This window comes from Acipenser ruthenus, chromosome 5 (assembly GCF_902713425.1).
Source record: "Acipenser ruthenus chromosome 5, fAciRut3.2 maternal haplotype, whole genome shotgun sequence".
NCBI lineage: Eukaryota > Metazoa > Chordata > Actinopteri > Acipenseriformes > Acipenseridae > Acipenser > Acipenser ruthenus.
In genome coordinates, this window is record NC_081193.1 from 28,355,496 (window position 1) to 28,361,949 (window position 6,454).

Below are 6,454 nucleotides of genomic sequence, written 5' to 3' on the forward strand. Positions count from 1 at the left end.
TGGTTCCAGACCCCTACAATTCACTGTGTAGAAAAGTGCCTCCTATTTTCTGTTTTGACTGCCACTTTATCTAATCTCCATTTGTGACCCCTGGTCCTTGTTTCTTTTTTCAAGTCGAAAAGATCCCCTGGGTCGACATTGTCAATACCTTTTAGAATTTTGAATGCTTGAATCAGATCACCGCGTAGTCTTCTTTCTTCAAGACTGAATAGATTCAGTTCTTTTAGCCTGTCTGCATACGACATGCCTTTTAAACCCGGGATAATTCTGGTTGCTCTTCTTTGCACTCTAGAGCAGCAATATCCTTTTTGTAATGAAGTGACCAGAACTGAACACAATATTCTAGGTGAGGTCTTACTAATGCATTGTAAAGTTTTAACATTACTTCCCTTGATTTAAATTCAACACTTCTCACAATATATCTGAGCATCTTGTTGGCCTTTTTTATAGCTTCCCCACTTTGTCTAGATGAAGACATTTCTGAGTCAACATAAACTCCTAGGTCTTTTTATAGATCATTCTTCATTTTCAGTATCTCCCATATTATATTTATAATGCACATTTTTATTGCCTGCGTGCAATACTTTTCTCTATTAAATGTCATTTGCCATGTATCTGCCCAGTTCTGAATGCTGTCTAGATCATTTTGAATGACCTTTGCTGCTGCAACAGTGTTTGCCACTCCTCCTATTTTTGTGTCGCCAGCAAATTTAACAAGTTTGCTTACTATACTACAATCTAAATCACAAATATAGATTAGGAAAAGCAGAGGACCTAATACTGATCCCTGTAGTACTCCACTAGTTACCTCACTCCATTTTGAGGTTTCTCCTCTAATCAGTACTTTCTACATTTCTATGTTTTCTACATGTTAACCACTCCCTAATTCATGTGCATGCATTTCCTTGAATCCCTACTGCGTTCAGTTTGAGAATTAATCTTTTATGCGGGACTTTGTCAAAAACTTTCTGGAAATCTAAGTAAACCATGTCATATGCTTTGCAATTATCCATCGTCGATGTTGCATCCTCAAAAAAATCAAGCAGGTTAGTTAGACACAATCTCCTTTTCCTAAAACCCTGCTGACTGTCTCTCAGGATACTGTTACCATATAGGTATTTTTTTCATTTTAGATCTTATTGTAGTTTCCATAAGTTTCCATATAATAAAAGTCAGGCTTATTGTCTCCCTTTTACATAAACGTTTTCATACTAACTTTTGTACTTGATAACATTAATTTAAAAATCCAATTGATGCCTATGATTAATATGTTTTGTGACTAATTTGAAAATCGAGTTATTAATCAAATTGATTAATCTTGCTACATAACTGATTTGTTAAAATGTTTGGATATACTGTCTTAGAATATGTTTTGTTGAAGGAAAAAAAAAAGTTTTTGACCAATTCAGATTTTGCTGCTGATTGCACCATGGCCCAGTAAATCCTAGCGCCAGGACTAGTCCCAGTGAATTTATTTTGTTAGTTATTTCTTTCCATGTTTTGTTTCTTAATGTTTTTGGCCCTGCGAAGTGTTTAATAATATTTCCAGATTTTTTTTTATTTCACTAACAGGTCAATTTCGTCTTTGTGGAAATTTGTTTTCCTTTTCTTTTTGGCAGGTACCATCCATAGTTACATCAAGGTCAGAGTCTGCAGAAGCCGTAGCTCGATCCTATTATATTTGTCTACTACTTTCTGTACACTTTACCACTCATGTATCTTTCTAAACCTTGGCTTCTGGCGTTGTGAATCTATTTATAATGAGATGCAAATTCTGATCTATCCTGTATAATGAGTAATAGTTTATGCTCTTCGTAAGCTTGCGGTGATATTGCTATAGTTCACGAAAAAGAGCTGTTTAGTACATTGCACACAAAAATTCTACGATGGATGGAGGCTACGAATTCACAGTAAACCGCTAACTATTATAAGCAAACATAGTAAAATTGCAATGCTATAATAAACGTTTATTCTAAGGGTCTTTATAAGCAATAATGGACACTATGCTCAATTATTTTCTCAAAATAAATATTTATAAATAAAATAATAGTTTTTCATTCCATTATCAGTAATAATGAGAAAACCGGAACTGATATAAATTCTGTTCATGAAACATTATCTGCTTCTATCCAATTGTTTCTTATATTTATAAATGTAGTAAAAAACATAAATATAATAGAATAAATGTTCTAATATAATTCAAATACATTAGATTTACAGTGTTTTTTTCCATTTCTTTCTGATGTTTTGTTTCTGCGTGCTGCTGAAAACTTTCTCCACTCTAAATTGTAAATGTTCTTCTCAGTGACGAAGAAAAAAAAATATATCAGGGAGTGAAATTCAATCCCTCCCTTATCCAGTGATACAAGTTTCCAACCTGTACAGCAAAGTATGGTGGCCCAGTAAGTCAATAAAATGAAGCGTGTTTATCATGTTTACCTGATTACAGGCCCAGAAAGACACTTCAGTGTGACCATGTTACACAATTACAGTCCTTAAAGGGTTACTGAGATACAAGGGATCATATTTTGACACTTGTAATGTTCAAGCCTTACTTGTTCTGAGTTAAAATATTTATCATAGTATGCAAAATTAATCTTCATCACTGTCACTTCCACTCTCTGCCACCATGTTTTCTGTTTGGGTAGATTAATACAGTTTGTGCAACCACACAGGTCTTTCCATAGAAGACTTGTTCTACTACAAGAATACCTGCTCTTGCCATCACACATTGATTTCCTACATCCACAATGGACTATTTGATATTACAATAAAGTACAACATAAGTACAACATAAATGTAGCATATAACTTTAGGTAAAATTATTTCATTCAACCAATCTGAATAAAAAAAGTTTGCTTACAGTATAATATTAAACTTAATAATTCATTTTTGAAGTCACACTCTAGAGCATCTGCATTAAAAAATGGCCCACAGCCATTAAACAGTTTGGGGAAAACAGAAAAAATAATGACAACCTAATACATGGAAAATACAATTATTATTATTATTATTTATTTCTTAGCAGACGCCCTTATCCAGGGCGACTTACAATTGTTACAAGATATCACATTATACATTATTTCACATTATACAGATATCACTGTATAATGTGATCATACAGATAAATTGTGGTCTTTTAAAGCTTGAAGCCTTTCTACAGAACCCAAACATTCCCTAAACTTTACATAAAATAAAATTGCTGTAAAATTAATTACTGGCTGTCTGATCTCCGTAGGCAAGAAGGGTGAAGTGTTCCAGGCACGCGTGGGCCTCGGGAAGCCAGTGCTCCCCCGTTGTCTAGCTTGGTTTCGGCACTTATGGGATCTGCTGCAGCCTTCTTGCAGGTCCCCTGGACACAAGTGGCAGAACCACGACGGTCCGTTTTCCAGACACAGGCGATGGCTCCTTGCCCTCAAAAGTTCCTGGCCTTCCCAGACTTCATGGAGGAGGTATGGTCCACCAGGACAGTTCCAGTCTCCACGGCTCCGCTGGGTGACCTAAGGCATCGACTACAGGGCACACCAGCAGCAAACAACCAGGCCCCCCCTATGGGCGATGCACATTCCCGGAGTAGTGAACTCTCCAGGAAGGGTCCGCATCCGTCAGAGTGGCGACTCCATTCTCAGATAGTGGAGCGCATTTGGGAACGTTTCGGGAAGGCGTAGCTTCTTGAAAAGGTCCGGTTAGAGGAAGCATCAGTTCTTCTAGTGGCCCCCAAGTGGCCCAGGAGAATCTGGTTTTCGACCCTGTGCCAGCTGTTACACGGCCAGCCCTGGGAGATCCCACAGCGCATGGATGTCCTCAGTCAGGCAAGAGGCACTCTTTGGCACCCGGAACCTTGGAGGTTCCGGCTATGGGTCTGGCCCCTGAAAGGGACTACTGGTTAGCCCTAGGGCTATCAGATGCGGTTGTGTGTATGTTGCAGAGTGCTAGGGCAGACTCCACTAGGTCTTTGTACACCTATAAGTGGAAATATTTCCAAGCTTGGTGTCTGGCTGGAAGCCATTACCCAATATCTTGCCCTATGCCAGTCATCTTAGTTTCTGCAAGAACTGCTTGATGTTGGTAGGTCACCTTCCACTTTGAAGGTGTATTTCGCGGTTATCTCTGCATGCCATGCCCCCATAGATTCGATGTCTCCCTAGTGCGCATTTCTTGGCTACCCGATTTCTTAAGTGCGCTTGGCGATTAGGCCCTCCCACTGCTCTCCCCGAATGGAGCCTTAATACTGTACTGGAGGCTCTCACGAAAGCCCTGTTTGAGCCCATACACTCCATAGAGTTGAAGTACCCGTATATGAAGACAGCCTTCCTTGTGGCTATCACCGCCGCTGAGATGGTCAGTTAGCTGGAGGTGCTGTCTGTGCACAGCTTCTCCATGCGTATTTGGGAGGATGGCAGCAGGGTGTCTCTGTGCACCAACCCTGCTTTCCTCCCCAAGCTGATCACAGCCTTCCACATTAATCAGTCTGTGGAACTGGAGTCCTTCCATCCACCTCCGTTTGCTTCAATGGAGGATGAGAGATTGAATTTCCTCTGCCCAGTGCGGGCATTGAGATGCTACGTGGATAGGACAAGAGCTCTGCGTCAATCTGACCAGCTGTTTGTCTGTCACGGGACACGGACCCTAGGACATCCCCTCTCTAAGCAGCATCTGTCACATTGGATTGTGGACACAGTCTTGACTGCGTATGATGGTGCTGGCTTGCCCCCTCCTGGTAGTGTAGCCGCACACTCCACAAGAGGGTTGGCTACATCTTGGGCCCTCTTCAAAGGGGCCTTGATGTCTGATATTTGTACTGCGGCTAGCTGGGGTTCGTCACATACCTTCTCCAGGTTTTTCCACCTTAATATGGTAGACCCTGCCCTGCCTTCATTAGTCACGAGGGTCCTTGAGGGTGTAAGTTCACACCGCTGGGTTAGACAGTGCTAGTGTGTCCCTCATATGCTGCCGTTCCTTCTCCCTCGCAACGGATCTGGTTAACATTATCCCATACATAATGTTCGTTGGTGGTCTTCTTCGACTTGAAAGGGAATGTTAGGTTACTTATTATTATTATTATTATTATTATTATTATTATTATTATTATTATTATTATTATTATTATTATTATTATTTCTTAGCAGATGCCCTTATCCAAGGCAACTTACAGTTGTAAACAAATCCTTTCCAAAACAGAAAAAAAAGTTTAGAGACCCTGCCTTGCCACAGTGGTGTAGGAAAAAAAGTAACCGCTGTGCAGTAAGTGTATTTAAAGAAAAAGTGTTTACTTTTCTTTCTACACAGCTGGAAAGGGGCTTTTGGCCAAAACGTATGTAGCCAGCTAAGCACATTCGCTACCTTGACACTTTTATAAGTCTTTATTTGGGGGTGTAACAGCAGAAAATGTATCCCGGTAGCATTTTCTGACGCATCTGTATATCAAATTTTGCACCCCTGTCAGAAAATCCCATACTATTATGCAGGTTCATTTGTTGGCGTAACAACGTTTACATGGAAATATGCACCCCCTGCAATAACAAAACATTTAAAAAATATATCATTCAAAATATTAAAATAGTATTAAGTTAATTTTTGAAAATGTTAGTGGTTTATGTTTTTAAGAGATGAAGCAGCAAGTCATATATTGACTCTAACAATATAATATGTAGTCCCATCTGTAAATATGAAAGGATCTTCAATAAGGAATGTTTAAACATGTTCCCAGAAGAATGTACGCTATTTTCTGTGATCTCTGTTGTCAGTGGAATGACCAAACAACAGCTATTAGCAAGACCCTCTCTCTCACATCACACTACACAGGAATCAATAAACGATAATACAGGTCACCACAGTAATTCACCACAACAACTAATTCCTTTTTAAAATGTTAAACAATAAAACCTGTGTTTAATTAAATAACAAACCTTCCAATGAAAACATGGAACTGAAGCGATGAAGAGTTAGCTTCTGCTGCTTCACAATATAACACAACGTCCAAATATGCTACAATTTCCAAAGAATGAGCAATGCAGCTGGCAGCGCAGTGTCAAGGTATATGTGTTTATACCATTGGTTGGTTCCTCGTACCATACATTGACCAACAAGAGCCAGCGAGGATTTTTTTTTTTTTTTTTAAAGCCCCGTGAAAATCGTTTTATTTTATTTATTATAATTTATCGTTTTATTTGGGGAAGAATTTCATGTTATTTCATTTTATCCTTTAAAACTGTTTTATTTCCCAACATCTAGAAACCTGGCTTTCTTAACACAGGAGGAAGGCAGAATATAAATAACTGTACAATTATTTGTACAATTAAAAAAATAAATCTTGTAAAATTATTTGGGCAATTAAAAAATTAACTTAAAAAGTGTGTGGCAGTACAACTATTTTAACTATGTCACTAGTTTAAATGATTTGACAAAGGCCATTCTTAAGGGCATGCAAAAATTAAATAGGCGGGATAAAAGA